Source organism: Temnothorax nylanderi, unplaced genomic scaffold (assembly GCF_030848795.1).
Source record: "Temnothorax nylanderi isolate EJ_2023f unplaced genomic scaffold, tnyl_v1.0 TNYL_tig0049_pilon, whole genome shotgun sequence".
NCBI lineage: Eukaryota > Metazoa > Arthropoda > Insecta > Hymenoptera > Formicidae > Temnothorax > Temnothorax nylanderi.
In genome coordinates, this window is record NW_027249111.1 from 918,230 (window position 1) to 936,643 (window position 18,414).

Consider the following 18,414-nt stretch of genomic DNA (forward strand, 5'->3'; position numbering starts at 1 on the left):
GAATGATATATTTTCATCCACCGGGGGTGGAGAACGGACGACCTCGGTCGCGGAGAGGCAACGGAGCGGAAAACGGAGCGGCGTATAGGAAGCATCGACGAAGGGTGAAGACGATAGAACGCGTGCTCAGCTCGTGCCGATAAAAAGAAGGACGAGCGGATGGTGCCGATAAACGTTTACCTTTCCCGTATGATTCTCTCTTTCCTCGCTCGTCGCTCGTCGCTCGTCGCTCGTCGTTCATCCTCTTCCTTAAAGAGTTCGCGAGCTTCCACGGATTTACATCCGATCCCCTTGGCGATCCCCTTTGCGCGTTATTAAATACAAACGGTATACCGTGCCATACGTCCAGCAATGCGAAATTTTTTTGAAACACGTTGATATAGCGACGGTTATCGTTAATCGTTACGTGACGATACGCTCGAGCCTGACGCGGTGTTATTGCGCGTCCGATCGTACTTTTCCCGGTCGATTCGATTAGCCGATCGATTTTTCCGGATTTTGATAGTTTGCGAAAAACCGGCGCTCCGTGAAACTTTGCTCCTTTTTTCTCTTTTTATTTGGGTTTCGTTTGACATCGACGATTCCAACGAGCGTTTGAAAACGAGCTGCCGATCGTGGGGCGCGCATCCGTTTGTCGCCGTGACCGGGGGGGGGGGGAGGGAAGGCTATTGGCATGAGTCAGTCCGTGGGGCTGGTCACGCATTAGTAATTGCCAATTTCCAGGCAAATCCTAAACCGACGTAAACGTAGCGTTGTGCCGCGTCAAGGGAAATCGGTACGCCAGACACCGCACCGGTCAAGCACCGATGACGTAAACACGCGGGATTCAAGCACGGCCGGCGCCGATGAATTCAATTTCCCGCTCGTTACTCGCGGGATGAAGAACGACGATTTCATCGACAACGTGACGCTACCGCCGGATTATCGACCCTGCGCACCCTGCGGCGGCGCCAATGCGAATCCGCTCCGCCGATGTCTTTCGGGCCGCGCGTTTTCACCGTTTGTTACGCATTCGAATTGCGAACGCCGCAGATCCGTCGCGGCTGATATGACGAGATTAGATGGGCGCGGGCGCCGCTGTTTTACAGCCACTGATACGCGCGTAGCCGACATTTCGATTTACGCGAAAGCCACTGTAAGGATCCGAGACGGCGAAGCGCAGCGTGGCGTATACGCTGCTTCTGACGTATCGCGGAACGGCCGGCTTTTATGATTATTCATAAAACTCCGGTCGTGTCGTCGCTCCGAGTTATAATATTTCTGGAGACAGCTTGCAGGTAGATTCGCTGGGACCAAACGGATTTTTGGAAACGTCATAAATGTGGCGGAATTCATGAGAGCGGAACTATGCGGTGCACGATTATAGATGATAGAGGGTAAACGATCCGGCGCATCGTCGATCGCGGAAGTCGCCTCATGGATATTCATAAGTCGCGCACCGTGTCCCGGTGTATACCATTAATCCGACGCTTGAACCGCAACGAGTCCTTAATCATGGCGCAAGGAAAAAGTTAACCCAAGAGAAACATTAACTTTCGCGCAGCATCATTTATTATACTTTTTTTAATTTATACTTAATCGCCTTATATTTAGAGACCGTCGTTCAATCATCGTTTGTTAAAATATCTTGGCATTGTGTTACATATTTTAAACGTGCGAATTATGGTGAATGGAGTTGCACGTGAATAAGGAAAATTCAAAATTGTGAATAAAAATAAAATTGCTGTAAAATAGTGAAAGTATGGAGTGTTGCTTCGTCGCAAATATTATAGTATAACCCATTGCTATAAGTTTAAATAATCATAATAAATAATATCATTGACACTTGTAGTTTCGGCTCTCATTTGATACTCTTTCTCTCCACCGACATTTTGAATTTTTACGGCTATTTATTAATGCGCGATATGCAATATGACAGATTGTCCGGGATGCTTGTAATGACCAGTGAGAGATGGGCGACAGCGACTCGTATTTATGCGACAGAGCAAAAACACGGGAGCGAAGGCTGAACGGGACGATGGAACGTGGCGCAATTGTTGCGCGGACGTTGCACGACAGGGCGAATCTCGCCGATACAGTTGACAACGGTTAAGTACCAGGCGTGTACGCGTACGCAAAACCGAATTGTATTAGGAACTTCCCGCGAGCACATGCTCGAATTTGCATAAACGCCGTACGCTCGCCTCCGTTACAAACCCGCGGCGCGCGAGCGAGCGAGCGAGCGAGCGAGCATTTGTGTATGTATATGTGTGTATGTGCGTGTCAAGTGCATCCGGGTAGGACCATAGGCGTGCTCGTTGTTACCCCGAAGTGGCCATATCTATTGGAATGACCTGCGGACATGCGGCGGGATTTCACCGCGAGTTAGAATCACCGATCTCCCTACGTTCGACGGGATCGGTAAGCGTGACGATTTTACGCTTCTCGCCCCCGTTACTAATCGCGATATTACCCCCGGGCGACTTTGCACGCGACAGCGTTTGTAAACATTTTTGCAAACGAAAACGCTAGGATCGAAAACAGTGCGAGTTCGTCAGAATCTGACAGGTGGGACGGGCTGTACGGTTTTTCGATCTGATAGTGAGATAATCATTTCCGTGTGGCTCGATTTGCAAAGACCTGCCCGCACCTTCCAATTAGGACAGATCAAAGCGACGATCAATGCTGTCGTCAGATGTACACCTGTATAGATAGTGAACTTCACATGCCGATTAATCTTAGGCGGGGACAATCGATTTCTTGCCGCACGCTGCGTGCTGCCGGCTATCCGTCTTCCTACGTTACTTCCGGTCCGCGATATTTTACTATCGGTGCCTATACCGCGTACGAAATATTTTACGCCGCTTCGTACATTCGTCTGCAGCACCTCAACCGCGGAATTAATCGCCGTGTCTGGAAATTAAAGTACGAAACAATATTCAGCCCGATAAGATAAAATGTTTGCGACTATTGTCGGCTATTTTCTCGGCTCTCACAAATATATCTTGCTTCGTGCAGCAAATTCATCACTTGCGATAAAAGAGTTATTGGTAAAAATATGACACATTTTTTTGTCTTTTTTATTCACTTTCTCGTGCTGTATCGCGATTTGTTATCCTGTGTAAAATCACCTTGTTATAGCAAATCTTATAGCATTTTTATATCAAAATTTGGGTTTTTCAAAATTATATTAGGTAATTTTGTTTGCCAATTATCTTGGATTAACCTCGCTGATAACGTTTGATTTTAATAATATCCAAGCCAACGAATCACGCTAATCGAACAACGGAGGAAAATCCATGGGTGAAGAATCCCGAAGAAGGAGCCGACCGACGTACCTTCGACTTGGTTCTTTCTCTTCGTTTTTTTCTTCCCTCCACGTGGACGACCTTATCTGTTTGCCGTGTCGCTACCGGTTCCATCGCGTTTTCCGTATTTTTGTAGCGCGCGATATTGGTCCCGGCGGAGAGTCTGATAGTTCGATACCTCGTGATACACCGAGTATTATTGCCATTCCTGTTTACCCCAACAAAACAAAGCCCGGGCCTGTGCGTTCCACGGACGAACGCGTATATACACAGATAATGGCAAACGCGACGAGACCGTTCCTTCCTCTTTTAAACGTCAAGTAATTTCGACGACCACCCATCCCGGTATCCCGGAAACGATCGATGTGATGGCATTTGCCGAGGTTGAAATTAAATTTGGTAGCCCGAGAGACATTCCGGTACATAATATTACGAGCGGTTGAGTCAATAAATCCAGTCGATAGTAGGTATTGTACATTCTTGAGATAAACGCTCGCTTGCAAGATACCAGAGGAAAAGAAGCTCTGTAGAAGCTCTTTTTTTCTCTTGTCGCATTATTATAAACTTTCAAGAAGCTAATAAAGTATCGATAGATATTTTCTACATGCTTAGCTACGACAGTCGGAATTACATTGTACCATCTTTTAAATTTTTAGCCCAGAAATTAAAACTATTACTTTTCCCTCGTGTTTTACGCGCACATCGCGGTGACAAATAAACGCGTCGAAAAATGTATCAAGATTATGATGAGGCCAAAGCCAACGTAATCTAACAGAGCCATATTGCGCCATGTTACTTACGTGCGAAACGGTGTCGCGTATACTCTACCTGTACGTAGAACCGTACGAGTGGTAATACGCCGCCGCGCGTAGCAAATCACGAAATAAAATAAACGTACGATGGCGAAATGCATTACCCATAAAATAAGCGCTGGCTGCAACGCTGAGCTATCGCCCGCCCTGAATACGACGGGCGACGACTCGCCCGCAGCCTCCTCCCGCCAGTTTCCTTACGGCAGGTTCCGCCACTTCCATCACGCGCGCAACGACGTTTGTAGAACATTCGGAGAGAGGGAAAAAATGCGCTCTCGTAAAACTGCCCGTTTGCGACGCGTGTCGTGCGTCGCGTCGTGAGAGGGAAACGTATGTGGGGCATAAAACGGTACGTGCGTGTCCGTAAAAATGGAACGGGGGGTCAGATACGGAAAGGGTGAGGTAGATCAAGCTACTGCGTTCTAACAGTATCAGTACAGCAAACGTGCTCAGACCGGAATGGACAATCTGTCGGACGGTGATGGTAGAGGGTACCCACAGTTTTCGGAGTTTCCGAAATGCCGTGATAAAGTTGAAATCGAAATGTTATCTCGCGTATACTCTAGAAGCGGAAAAAACAAGTATGCGATTTGACCGTTTTGCGAGGCATGGATTCTCTGCATGATGAAGAAATTGTAACAGAAAATATTTGATATAATCCATATCTAATATTTATAAAGTAATAAAAGAAAATGCACGTATAACATAAATTCTTATGAATAGCGTTTAAATGTATTTGCCTATTTGGTAGAAGTGCAAATGTTTTAGAAATTTTAGATTATTATGTGTCTTGTCTGCAAATGGCACATTACGCCAATTTCAGACAAATTTCAACGGTGATTCCAGCAACGTGAGAGATGTAAATTAGAGATTTTTTAACGTTCATTATCTCGAAAAACTTGGCGCATAAGGAAATTGCGATGGCAGAAGACAATAGTAAAATTGGTCTTGCGTATGTCTGTAAGATTTTCCCTCTGTTGTTTAGCGAGGAGCTTCAATTGAAGCTTTTTCAAGCGTGACAGTCTCGAGCTCTTTTTATAATATTCTTCCTTTGTATGAGACCTGCGTTGGCCCTTCAATTACTTCCGAGTTTCTTCGCTCTATTAGACTTTAATTTGCTGTTCCTCGCTACGTAAAGGAGACGACACTTCCTCGCGCACGTCTTCAGCTTTGCCTTCAGCAGATGATGAAGTTTATAATCTAAGTCACGTTTTTAATTTTTCAACCTTGATTCAATTATCAACTGATTTGCGATCCGTTCGGAGGCAACTCCTTTATATAGTCGATTAAGCATTTATCCTTTAGGTGGAGAGTTTCTTATGAAGCTTTTTTGTGAAGTAGATTTTATCTATGAATTACGTTACGCATCAAATGCGTACTTTTACTCTACTGTCATCTTATTTCATTTTACATACAAGTATATGTATAGTTTTTGGAATAACTAAAAAATGCAGTGAAAAACTTCAAATTGTATAAATAATAAAATATTTTTTAAACCGACATCACATAACTCATTTACTTCTGAAGCGGAAATTTATGGGTCTCAATATCTAATAATTGTAATAACCATAATTGCTCGCTGGAAACATTAATTAATACTCACCGGAAATGGAGAGCTAGACCGTTATATATCGAAACACGCACAGCAACGACGATTTACTAATTCCGTATACACCTGCGTTTCCCATAAATTTGTCAGACTTTGGACATGTAGCTTTCTGGGCCCAAAGTATGCATTAATATTTCTCTTCGAGCCGCGTTCAGAGGCGGTAGCTTCCGGTACTATCGAACAATGTCCACGTGCTGTTGGTTGTCCGAAGCTAGTCGGACAGAGATGGAGAGAAGGGAAGAGAAATAGAGAAACAGAGAGAGAGAGAGAGGGGGGGGGGAGTGAGGGAGAACAGCCTGATAGGACAGGCAGTGATTTCGCTGCTTACGCCTGACCCATTTCGCATTCGTACCACTTGCCGGTCGAAATACAGCCTCGTACGCTGTCGCGTGTTTGCGCAGTGACTACGGATGGCCGGTACGAGGTTTGCTAGAGGATGAGGCGGTGGCGGCATGAGGAAAACGGAAGAGGACGGATCGGGGATGTGGAATGTGAGCGGCAGGGCGAAAGGGGGGAAAGGAGAGGGGGAGGGAGCAAGCCGGCTCGCGGGGGATGTTCGCAGGACGAGTGCGCCGGATTATATCCGGACCGATTCTACCGAAATGTATCTCCGTCGTTGCGCCTGAGCACGTTCAGATGTGCGTGTGCGTGCCTGTCGCATACACGTGCCCGTGTGATATTGTCGCCGCACAGTGCGATCCGGAAATAGAGAGTATACAGACGCAGCTAGTAGACACGACGAAAAATCATTGCGTCGATACGGTTAGAAGCTCCGGTTACTAGCTTTGAAGCGTATATATTCTCTGCTTTGAAATATATTTCACTCGAAATTATTTTGACGAAGATGAATAATAAAATCCGAGAGATATATATGTATATATGTGTATGTTTAAACCATAAGTTTTATAATCACGTTATTACGTTTATCTACATTTTTCTTTGAATAAATATTAAAAATACAGGTTAAGCTCATATGACGTTCAGTCACTCGGATGACATTCAGTCACAGGAAATAGGAACGCCGGGATGTATCAAGTTTCTCTAAACAGATTAATTTATATAAATTATACGTATAGCTTAAAAGAATATTCCAACGAATATCCCGAGAGAGAGCTCCTATATTTTTACCTTAACCGAATTATTGTTCTCTGTTCCATTAGAGTTTAATTTTCGAGATATTCTGATTAAAACGTGTAATCAAAGCACGAGAGTGCGCCAAGCAAGTCGATCGAGCAAGTTAGTTAACGAAGTGCCATTCAGTGAAATAAACGGTTACTCGGTGTAAACGTTAATTGGCACGATTTAACCTTAAATCTACCAATAACTAGAAACGAAGGTGCATCGTGTTGTCAAAGCAAATATGAAATAAATGGCTGCGAAAAATTAACACTCTAATTCAACTCGACATAATTTTTTGTCTGTATTAACTTCAATATTATGGTAAATATGTGTTCAATCGATACATTTCTATTAAATGTGAATTGTATATATAATTCTTATAAAAAGTAAAACAATTCCGTTTTAATTTCGTTACAAATGTCATAACCATTGATGATGAATAAATCGGTAATAGTATTTCATGCATTTTGTACACGCTATTCTTTTATATATTCCAATCCCTAAAATGCGAACATAATTTTCTTGCTTTATTACATACGTTTAGCTCAAAAAAGCGAAAATCGAATATAACTGAAAAAATATGGAAGGACGTTTCTGCACGGAGTTTTTTCTCCAACCGCCGCGGTCCTCGGCAGCTGAACTACTTTCCGAGCTGTCGCTCGAACATTTTGATACATGTTGTAGGACAAACTGCAGGACGTGTGCGCGCACGCGCTTACCGAGATTGGCAAGCCGAGCGCGAGATCTGGACACACACCGACAGGAAGTTGGTGTTCAGGGGGTTGGCGCGAGGGTAGAGAAAGAGAAAGAGAGACTGTGAGGGAATGAGAGTGAGGGCGAGAAAGAGAGAGAGGACCGTAGGGGAAGGGATGGTTTAAAATTTCACAATCCAGCGGTAAGCGATACTCTGGACTAGGCTCATGAATATTTCAAGGTGTTTCGATACACAGGAAATAGGAACGCCGGCGCCGCCGCTCACCATGCGGCCCTTTGTCTCGGTTCGGAGCTTCTACCTGCACGAGACGCGGAAGTCATCCTCAAGGTTGAACGAGTGTCAAAGGTATATTCGCCGGGCGCTTTAAGTGAGGATTATCCGATCGCTTTTCAAAATTCTAAAGAGAGATTTATACGCGTGATGCGCGTGGAGTACCGATCCCGAAAACTGACGGATCGCACGTATTCCGCGCGTAAGTCATCGGCCGAAAAAATCGTGACGATCGTTTATTTTTTGCGTTTCAATGGTATATATCACGGAGAAGTATTTTGACATTGCGCTTGGACTCGACTGCATCGGGAAACACGTGCCGGCGATCGCCCCCCTGTGACATGACGGCTCCTTCATTATTCATCGACGCGTTCTCTTATCCACTTTATCTTTCCTTTGTCGTCTATCATATATCGATCGGTCGTGTGTCACAGGGGTTAAGTTTGTTCGCAAAGCGCGTAGTATCGATCGTACCTTGCATCATCGTCCATTGTTTCGCCGCGCGGCGAACAAATTAATAGTTCGACACAATGTTTCCGACGTCGACGACGCGTTCGCGTTAAAACGCGAGGACGCGTGCCGACGTGCGCGCGGAACAAGTGCTCATTATACAACGTTATTTATCGCTTTTTATAATCCGGTCGCGCGGGTGAAGGGAGGAGGGGAGAGGGATACAGCGCGGAGGTATCAGCAAAACCGGAAGAACTCGGGACAAACAAGTGCGCGGGAGGGGGGAAACGCAAACTTTGCCGTTGGAAATTTAATAATATCCTTCCGCACCGGGGAATTTAAAGACTTCATAAAGTCGCGCCTTAAATGCCGTCGGCGTGTCTCGACCCGTCTCAAAAATTTCATTACGTTATTTACGACGTTCCTTTCTTATCTTTTCGTTTCTTCTTTTTCTTCATTTTTCCTTTTATTTTCGTTTCTGTCGCGCACGCCAAGGCGAGGCGGGAGACAGACATCCGAAAACGGAAGCGACGACGTTGAAAACAGGAAGGGTACGAAACGATAAAACGGACCCTTCGCGACCTCTCCGCTTCTCCCCGCGTCCATCGCAAACTCATTCACCTGAATAATTAAGCGGCGTCGCTCGTTGCTCAGTACATTAAATGCAACTTCGAACTTGCGCTATGCATATTGTCCGCCGACTTCCGCCCCCGGGGCGACCGAGGTGCCTTTGACCTAAGGTACCCCACCAGTCAGATATAAACGGGCAACCAGGAATCGGGAACCATCCGCGCGCGCCGTTCCGTTCCCTGCTCGCACGAAAATCGCCATATATGTATACATAATGCATGCAGAGGGCGGCCGATATTATTTTTCCGCGAGTACTATATCACGCGAGGAAATTACAAGCCCGCTTCAATAAGTAATAAATAACGTCATGAGGTGGTTGCGGCGAGAGAAAGGGGGAAGGAAAAGAGAGAAAGGGATAGAGTCGTGGGACACGTACTGTCGTCCTTCGTCCTATCTTCGCCCCTCTCTCTCTCTCTCTCCCTCTCTCTCGCGTCCCTCTCTTTCGCCTTCTGCCTTCGCCCCCTTTTTCGCGTTCTCCCTTGTATTGTTAGCACGATGATACATTGGATTCCCTTAACGTTTTACACAAGGCAACCCCGAAAGGCATACGTACGCGAACGATACAACACCGTCATACATGCAGAGACAAAATACATAGATCGAGTGGAATCTTTCGCACTTTTGTATTCTTCCCTTGAGTGAAGAGCTCAATTTTCTCCTTTCGCGCGCGTCTTCCCTCCCTTCGATCTTCGACTTTCACCTTCTGTACCGATATTTCGGTGTTTCACACTGACCCCGAGAAAGGTCTGACAAGAGATCTAGATCTAGAATATGATATATCGGCAGTAAATATATTCTCAATTAAAGATGAATTTATTAACAATCTCGTTCGAGATGGATAATTTATTCACCGGGAAATTCGAAGTTGATTGTAGATCAATCGCGAACCTGTAGGGTTTCCGGCTATAATTTCAGAATCCATAAAAGTAGAAGCACCCCCGAGCAAAATTAATTGGCGTAAAATTGCTTGGGATTCTATTAGTTTTTCTCAGAAAATATATCTCCTCTGTATCGAACTATTTGTAAATGCTAAAGCGAAAATGCCAATCAGCGGTTCAACCAAAAAGGCACTTTTTCCTCTTTTTTTTTTATCTCGGCCTGTGCGTATAATATGAGAAAGTCGTTGCAAATGAGATTATGGTTGTGTGTGTGTGTGTGTGTGTGTGAACTGGCGTAATAATTACAATTAAATTACAGTAGGAGGTACGAGAACGAAGGGCGCGTTTCGCATGCTTTAAAACTCATCGCCGTGATTTATCGTAAAAATTCCGCATGCAGACGCGCGAGCAGGAACTTTCTTCTTTCCAGTCTCCGTTGCCGGTATACAACTCGATATAACTGGCTGCAGAGCATCCTCCTCGAAGCCGAAGGTGTTGCAGACAGCCAGTTCAATTTCATGGCTTACACTGTTCCTCCATCCGCCGCAGCCTACCGCGCGCCATCTTGTTTCCTCCTTTTTTATATCATCCTCCGCTGCCTCCTCTCTCGTCTTCCAGCACCCTTTAAAAACTTTTCTACTCGGCATCCTCGAAACTTTCAAATCACTTCCCCGTTTTCCTCGAGCTTTTTAAAAATTCATCCCCCCTCCACTCGCACCCATCTCCCCTGTCCTCCTCAACGAATTGCGCGATGGATCGAGCATCGGGGGTGAGACCCTTGCAACGTGGTTGGTGAACGGTTAATTTGTAATTGAAATGTCAAGAAGTCGCGTGGCTTGAATCAGCTAGTCGCTAGTCGCGGGAAAACGAAATGAACAAACTGACGGAGAGAGAGAGAGAGAGAGAGAGAGAGAGAGAGAGAGAGAGAGAGAGAGAGAGAGAGAGAGAGAGAGAGAGAGAGAGAGAGAGAGAGAGAAATCCGCCCGGGCGGAAATGATTAATATTTCCTGACAAAAGTGCTGGATTGAAATATCAATCGAGGAACAAACGCGACAATCATATTTCCTTTCGCAACCTACATCCTACATGATGCATGTCACTATGAATATTTTTGTATCTTTGGAACTTTTATAATTTTCGGCGTTCGCATCGTCAGGTCGCAGTGACCTGACTGAATCATAATTTCGTATCTTCATGAGTCTATAAATCCGGTACGATTATTTATTTATCGAATCATTGCATAACCCAGTTTCCCATCCGCCAGACCAATCGACTGTGCCGTCGATAGATACAGCTTCCGCGGGGAGTCGACCGTGGAGACTCAAATTTGCACGTTCACGGTCGAGCGGGCCGTTCCGCGCGCCTTATTCTCCTTTGCGAATTTAAAATCGCCGTAGACGCACGACGTCGCTCAACCACGAAACGAGTCCGGGAGTAGTAGTTCGCATGATCGATTATCGATAACTCCGGCCGGCTTGAACTTTCAAAAAAGTCCGTCCCACCCGTCTTCCTCTATTTCCCTTTTCCCCACTTTAACTGTCCATTCGCCGCTCCGCTCGTTGCTATTACCCCTTTCCTTTCTCAACCTCCCTTTTTGTCTTTTCCCTCGTTCGATATTCGCGGCCTGCCTCTCGCTCCACCATCTGCTACCCTTAAATGGTCACTCTCGAGGATCCACTTTGTGCCGGTACGGAACGACTCGATTGCGAGGGAACGATTTTTCAGCCGTTGACTTTCATTTCCTAATTGCCGCCGCAACAGAAGCTGTCGCGCTCAACTACAGAATTGAGAAGTGAGAAGTGAGAAGTGAGAAGTGAGAACTGAGAATTCATCATGCCCTTTCCCGGCTTACATCGATCGCCGTTCAATACTTTTCATCGCCCGCGGCCATGCGGAAGCTCGCGATGAGCGGAACGACGCCGACGGACCAGCGCGCATCGGAAGTGGGACGGAAGAGCTGATTAATTATTACTGCAGTACGATTACGTTCTAATCTGGCCGTACGCAATCGTGACTGCTCATTTAAATTCGGAATCTGTTTATCTAACAATAAGCTGTTAAAGGCTGGAAATTTGTAATGAATAATAAGCTGAATATTCTCGAAAAAAATCTACCGATCATTCGGGAGAGAATCATTAAAATTAAGATTATGGGATTAATGGATGTGGGACGCATCCTATGCGTCAGTTCAACATTCATTAAACGCGATATTCCAACGACGTACAAGTCGATACGTGCAAGTTAATGAAAGTTTGCATGAAGACAGCAAGTTCAACTAGCGCGCGGTATCGGACAAAACTGTAGAACATGAATCGCGCTTTAGATACCTGCATTCGGTTACGAGATGACGATGATGGGCCAAAACCGTCATTCAGCCGAATTAATGCTCCGCCAAGCTCGCCTAAACCAGCTTGAAATGAGCGGCCGACCATGCGAAATTGCGAAATATGATACTCCGACGGTGTTTCATTCCTGGAGATTTCATTGTACCAAATGACGACCGAGTGTGTGGTGGAATCTAACGGTATACCACCGTGAAAGCATTCGGATGCAGGCCTGTCCGTTGCGCGCATCTCTTCCGTTCTCGACTTTAAAGATTCACGGCCCTTAAATCGACAAACGTGCTCTTTCCGTGCGCGAACACATGGGACGCATGAGAACACACGGGAACGTAACAAGAATGAAAATGTGTTGCCTGCAGCAAACCTTGAAACACGTTTTCCTCGTGTCGCGGCTTAAGTGCATGCAGCGTGCTGTAAAACGAATGTATGTTCCATTATCCTAAAACTTGTCGCGGATACCACCGGCGGGAATGGCAAATGACGAGAATACATCGCGCGTAAAAGCAATTATATTCTTAACAAACAATAGCAATAGTTAAGAAGAGAGTGTTCTAAACGGCTTTAATAAACTACATTAGAAGATTGGCTTAACATTGCGACGTTAAACGCAAGTTAGAGGCTAATTAATGGAAAATGGATGCCCCGACGCCAAGTTTCGTTTTAATAATGAATTAACAAATTACACTGGAACAAGTTACATACTGTTTGTGCTAAATTCGGAACAGCGCTGCCCAGTTTAGCGTCCCGGAATCAATACATTTCAGAGTTAGCTGTGGGATACGCGCGTGTAGCGACGGCGCCTATCAGTCGACAGTGGTAAACCCGGCGTTCGGCCAGACTAGTGAATAGGGACGGAATCACGGACGATCGAGGAGTCAAGGCTCGGCTTATACTGGGAAGAATCGATCGTGCGTTTATCTCGCAGCCGTCTCCACGGCGGTTCTCGATGTCCTTTAGTTCAGGCTTAATGATGCCTGAACTGGGGCTTAATCGTGGATTAAGTACGATCGAGCGGCGTTTCAATGCGATTTAGAAAAAGGTCGGGCTGGGCATGCAAACGATCGCGTTATATCGCTCTTCTCTTCGTCTTTCGTTCTTATACCTCCCTCCCTGCGCGCATTACAATTTAAATATAATACTGTCGTACATTATCGTGTTCAATATTTGTAATAATAATTTTTATGAATTGAAGACGTGACATAAAACAAGTGCAGAAATGTCGAAATGTATTAACATAGCAGCGGAGCGGTTTACGGATTTTCTGGTCAAAAATATTCGAAACATTAAAAGACCTCGTGCAATGGTGCTATCCAGATTTTCTCTTGCTAATTTTATATTACTTTCTTGTTTACGGCTGGGTGAATGTAAAGAAAGTCCAAGCGAATGACATTTCTGCCGCTCTTTGTTAATCAAACATAATGTTGCTCCGTGGCCTCCGACGCCTCCGTTAATTATAATAAACTTTGCAGCACGGTTGACTGGTGCTGCGAGCGCGCGCATTGAGGTCGACAAATGCATATATAGAATTTATCAAACTTTGACGAGATCGAGTAACTCACTAGAAAAGCGGGCGCCGGGATTAATCAGCTGTTTTATATACATACACAAGTGTACTCTGCATGCCGCGAACGTACACAGAAAGTTCTGGTAATAATCGATAAGTGTTCTAATTGCGGGCTTATACACGCCCATAGATTATACGCGTTGTGCGCAGAAAGTTTGTTAAGATACACGCGATTCTTATTCTCACGAATCGTGTATGCAGTCTCGAATAAATTATTAACGTGAACGAAACGAAATATTCAATGACGGCGGAAAAACTCGTTGCCAAATTATATTTTTTTACAATACACGAACGACATGCTTAAATCCTGATAAGAAAAGAGCTTTTGGCAAATAAGAGTAAATATGAATAAAACTTTTCTTGAAATAAGTTGCACCGTGTTTGATTGCATTATTTCATATTCGTTTATGTATACTATTCAAGTATTTTGAGCATATCTTAGTTTATTTTGAAATGTGCCATATATTTGATCGCAATTTAAAATCACGTAGACAACGTACGAAATTTGATTCGAACACATAATCTAATCTTAGCAGCAGAGACTGTTAGCATAACTCGATTTGAACATATATTCTATATGTTGCGTTAATGTACAAGCCTTGAGGCATTATACACTTATCTCAGAGTAAACCTATCACGCAAATTATGCGAAATAGATATGAGATAGATTTATCAATCTTTTAATTGAATATCCGACAAGACCATTTTACATATACATGTAGCTAATTATTTCCCATTTTGTTTTTGGTCAGTTTTAATATGTTGTTATGTTTTACAACTTCTTTCTTAAAGTAAATGAATATTATATATATATATATATATATATATATATATGCGATATTTATTTATTTGAATATATGTATATATATTCAAATTTTATTACAATACATTTTCAATAAATGCTAATTTTCCCACACAAGCGAGCCGATAATTCCATCACGAGACAAATATTAATTGAACGCGCATCGATATCGTAACTTGATACGGGTGTGAATAATCCCGATAGAATTATTACGAGTGAGGTTTCTTCAGCTGTATATTTAACGGATAATCATTTAATTACTTAAACAGATATTGCCGATGCAAACGAGATATTAATTGAATGTAACAGGATTAATGGGATTAACATCGGCACGCTTCGGCCGAGAGCGCGTAAATTCCGCGCGTAAATTCCGCGATGATATCCGTCGCCCCAATTTCTTTGAAAGTTTCCAAGAGTATTGCGGCAAGCTCGTGGGACCGCACAGGTAGGTAGGTAAGGGCAACAGACAGAAGAACCACATTCCACGTCGCTTTTTTTTCGAGAAAATCGCGAAGTGTTTTAAGCAAGGCGCATAATTCCTCTCGACGTATATTCACGGTAACTTCCGATTCTCTACCACCGGGCCCGGCCCGGCGCCATGGCTCTTAATATTGGATTTTTGTGCCGTCTAAACATGAACACTTGAGCGTACTTTTCCTTAGAGAGTAGGAGTGCGCGTGCCTGTACTCGCGTACAACACTCACACACATACACGCACACGGCCGAATGAGGGGTATCGCATACGCAAACACTAAAAGCCGTCGCGCCCCCAATGTTCTCTATCATCGTCGCTTTATTCAAACTGCTTGCTTACTCACCTTGCCGCGCTCGCGAAAGTATTATTCGCATAAATCCGTCGTTACCAGTCGGAAGACTCGGAAGCTGATAATCCATGTAAACTTGACAGGTCCTGTAACATCAACCGGTATATCCATTTTAAAATATCGTTTGTAAAGGTCTATAAGGAAATATTATGTATGTATAATAATACATGTGTTTCTTTTATAAACAATAATGTACAAAAATTTCTACTTTAAGGTCCAACAGTGAAGCGTGCGAGAACAAGTGTTAACGTGAAAGTTTCCGTAATGTTTCACGAAGAGTGAGTTTATTTATCGGTCACTGTTGTTTCCGCTGAACTTCACCATCTTCGGGGAGTTTAACCCGCGAAATCGAATTTTATATTTTACGCTAGTTTCTTGGGGAAACCATCTCGCTTCCGCTTCTTATTTTCGCATCAGGGAGCTGTTACTGTGTCGCGATACCGCAATCCGCTTTTCCGTCTCGTGCTGCTATTCATGGAGACGACTTCTTGAATGAAAAAGAACAAGATTGCGCGCCTTGCGGAAACGGTATTCTCGCCTCCCTCATTTCGGCGAATTGCCTGCGCCGTACAGTTAATTAATTATCTCGCGTTTCAATCTACCGTGGCGGCCGTGTGAAAGTTTTATCTCGGCTCCGTTATCGCACGGTATTCATTAGACTCATCGGTATTTACGCCGTCAAATACGCCGGGCGGTAGAGTTGTTTGCAAAACGCTATAACGCCGCTCCAATGATTTTAATATATTTATCCGTTAAACATGCGCCGATGTGCACGTTTGTTTACAGGTGCGTCAGCGAATTTGCGGAAAATGCCGATACCATCGATTTCCAGCTGAAAACTCCTCGGGTCTAGCATTTAATTGGTATTAATAGGTCATTGGAATTCGTGCCGCGCTCGTCGTTCCCCCGATTCGAGTCCACCCTGGTATCGCGTTTCCTTCCGATTCCGATCAATCGATCGATCGGATCGAGGTGATTCGCGTCGGCAGCACATCACGCGGAATTACACGAACGCGACGTCAGTTTGGTAGAAAATCCCGAGACGCATCCGCCCGCGCCGGTCTTGCATGAACAACGGATAGTAACGAGGGACGCGCGTACGTGAGGGAGGATGGGCCGGAGGAGGGAAGGAAAAAAAAAGAGATCAGTGCGGCGCAACGAAGGGAAAAGGATAGGATTGCGGCACGGACGAGCGAGTATCGAGCGATCGTTTCGGCGAGGCGCGCACGTACCAGGCCGAAATCCCTGATTTACCGCTCGAGAGGACCGCCGCTTACTATTCCCCGGCCGCTTGCAGCCACGGCGACGCTAATTCGTGTGCGTGCGTGTATTAATACGAGCGGGACGTGCGTACAGTATTATACACTTATGCGCGCGTGACGATTTTTTTTTCCCTCCTGTAGCCGCGGAGAATCCACGCGCGCGCGCCCATATTAGCCGTGTCACCCGCATGGTGCCTTGCATATGGCACGTGTACACACCCTCACAATCGTGTATCTAAGCGAATTTGTCTCTTTCTCTATCCGTCGCATTTAGCCGAATGTTTACATGTATTTGTACCCTGCCTAACTATCCGCCATCCCTTCTCTCCCTCTCGTGCATACGCGCATTTAGTCAGGTTTGTGAATAGTCACGCGCACGAGAGGAAGAGCAACGGCCGCGACGTAGTTGCGGGGGAGGAAGAGAGAGGGACAGCGAGATACATCCCTGTGGAGGTGCTCCCACATGTGCATGTGCGCACGTAATATCATTTACACTCAGCGAAATCTACAAACGGCGCGAGACCACGGGCTTGCCGAGCACCGCGCGTCGGTTTATCACGTTAATATATCGTCCCAGATTAATCGGTTACTTTTTAGTTCCCCGAGTTTCCCGATCATCGCGCGGTAATTTCGTAAATGGCAATCTCGTTAAAACTTTGCGATAACGCGAGACCCAGCGCCGATCCCGCGGGACGAAAAATTCGATGGCGCGTGGATTAGTCGAGCGTCTTTAACTGTTAAAATACCATCCGTAGCACACGTTCGCGCTTAAATATAGGCGAATATGAAGGATCGTACGAGAGCGCAACAAACATCTTTTTGTTCTTTCGCGCCGTCACAAGAGCATAAATAAATAGCTAACGTGAGTAGCACGTAGCATTGCGCACGCACGAGCGGCACGATCACAATATAATGCAACATCCTCCTCAACAACATCTCCTTCTTTATATTTATTGCCAGAAGTGCGCGCGAAGAAAAATCCTCGCGCTCAGTTTTCATTTCCACCCTCCGTGCGGCACTGTACGGGCTGTTTGCCATGGACTCCTTAAATTTTGCAGAGCATCCCGCCCGCCGTACTCGCGAACGGGCAGACGGACAGATCCGAGCTGCTTCCTCCTCTTTCACCCTATATCTCCAAACCCTCCCCCGCCCTTATCCTTCCTTCCCGACGGAAGGAAGGCGGATTCAAAGCCGAGGCGTTGTCACCGCTTTTCCACGGCGTAACGACCCATCCTTCTTCCCTCTTACGCTCTTCCGACACACACACACACACAGAGACAGACACTCCACGTTCATTCCTCTTGTGACTCTCGCCTTCTCTCGCACTATTCCTCCTTCGCCTTTCTCTTCCCAGTCTGAAGATCAGCTCGAGTGGCTCGGCGTTTTGCGTGTTCCGGCAATTATTCCTCGGCAGTCGTTAATCTCCACCCCCGCCATCTCCACCCTACCGGCACCTACGACCCCTGTCGCGTAAATACGCACGCATTCCGGCAATCTCGTTGTCTCACGTGAGAGCACTCGAGGCGCTTTTTTTTCCCCTCGCCTCGGTGACTTGTTCTGAATAAAACCGCATGCACATCAGTAAGCAATTAGCAATGAATAGTAAATTGTAAACAGCGAGACAGGAAGGTTTATTTACCACTGCATCGTGCAAAATAGGTTTTTTTTTAACTTATTAGTAAACAAAATAGAGCAAAAGCATTGCAACTACTTTGTTACGCTTTTTTAATAGAAGACGAAATATATAGATACATATAATTATATTCCTTATACCGTCATCACTAGATTAATCAAATAAACAAATGTAAGTACATAATTTTAAGAAAAGTCTTAACAAGTTTCGTATAATT

At 45.1% G+C, this 18,414-nt stretch overlaps 1 protein-coding gene and 1 long non-coding RNA gene across 2 annotated transcripts in view; one reads left to right on the forward strand and one right to left on the reverse strand.

Annotated features, from left to right (window-relative positions):
- LOC139772434 (kin of IRRE-like protein 1) overlaps positions 1-18,414 on the forward strand; it is a 346,418-nt gene that overhangs the window by 184,467 nt on the left and 143,537 nt on the right. The gene's annotated exons all lie outside the window — the stretch shown is intronic.
- Positions 1-18,414, reverse strand: part of LOC139772437 (uncharacterized) — a 120,129-nt gene that overhangs the window by 56,465 nt on the left and 45,250 nt on the right. Inside the window, exon 3 of the long non-coding RNA XR_011718127.1 lies at positions 15,297-15,388. This is a non-coding gene — a long non-coding RNA (uncharacterized lncRNA). The remainder of the gene's footprint in view (positions 1-15,296; positions 15,389-18,414) is intronic.